Source organism: Balaenoptera borealis (genome assembly GCF_965194805.1).
Source record: "Balaenoptera borealis genome assembly, chromosome: X".
In the NCBI taxonomy this organism is placed as follows: domain Eukaryota; kingdom Metazoa; phylum Chordata; class Mammalia; order Artiodactyla; family Balaenopteridae; genus Balaenoptera; species Balaenoptera borealis.
In genome coordinates, this window is record NC_138881.1 from 85183149 (window position 1) to 85184263 (window position 1115).

A 1115-nucleotide genomic window follows, 5' to 3' on the forward strand; every position below is an offset into this window, starting at 1 on the left:
TTCTGTTGTGCAGCAAAGTAATTCAGTTATACACATATATAATAGTTTGCATCTGCCAATCCTAAACTCCCAACCGATTCCTCTCTCACCCCCTTCTCCCCCCTTGGCAACCACAAGTATGTTCTCTACACCTGTGAGTCTGTTTCTGTTTCATAGATAAGTTCATTTATGTCATATTTTAGATTCCACATATAAGTGATATCATATGGTGTTTGGCTTTGTCTGACTTACTTCACTTAATACGATAATCTCTAGGTGCATCCATGTGGTTGCAAATGGCATTATTTCATTCAATTTTATGGCTGAGTAGTATTCCTTTATATATATATATCTCACATCTTCTTTATTCATCTGTCAATGGACATTTATATTATTTCCATGTTTTGGCTATTGTAAATAGTGCTGCTATGAACATAGGGGTGCATATATCTTTTCAAATTATAGTTTTGTCCAGATATATGCCCAGGAGTGGTATTGCTGGATCATACAGTAACTCTATTTTTAGTTTTTTGAGGAACCTCCATACTCTTTTCCATAGTGGCTGCACCAATTTACATGCTCACCAACAGTGTAGGAGGGTTCCCTTTTCTCTACACCCTCTCCAGCATTTATTAACTGTAGATTTTTTAATGGTGGCCATTCTGACCGGTTTGAGGTGGTATCTCACTGAAGTTTTGATTTACATTTCTTTAATAATTAGCGATGCTGAACATCTTTTCATGCACCTATTGACCCTCTATATGTCTCCTTTGGAGAAACGTCTATTTAGGTTTTCTACCCATTTTTTCTATTGGGTTGTTTGTCTTGTTTTGTTATTGAGTTGTATGAGCTGTTTGTATATTTTGGTAATTAAGCCCTTGATTTGATTTGTTAATGTATTGCTTAAAATATTTGCATTCATATTCATGAGAGAGAAATTTTCTAGAATCTCTTTTCTTCTCAAATTTTGGACTCCAATTTATACTGCCTCATAAATGAAATGAGAAGTAGTCTCTCTTTTTCTTTTCCTTTGGAAAAGTTTGAGAAAGATTGGTATAGTTTTTTACTAAAATGTGTACAAAAACTCACCACTTAAGCCAGGTGAGTATGGTGTGTTTTGTTTGTTTGTTGCTTGC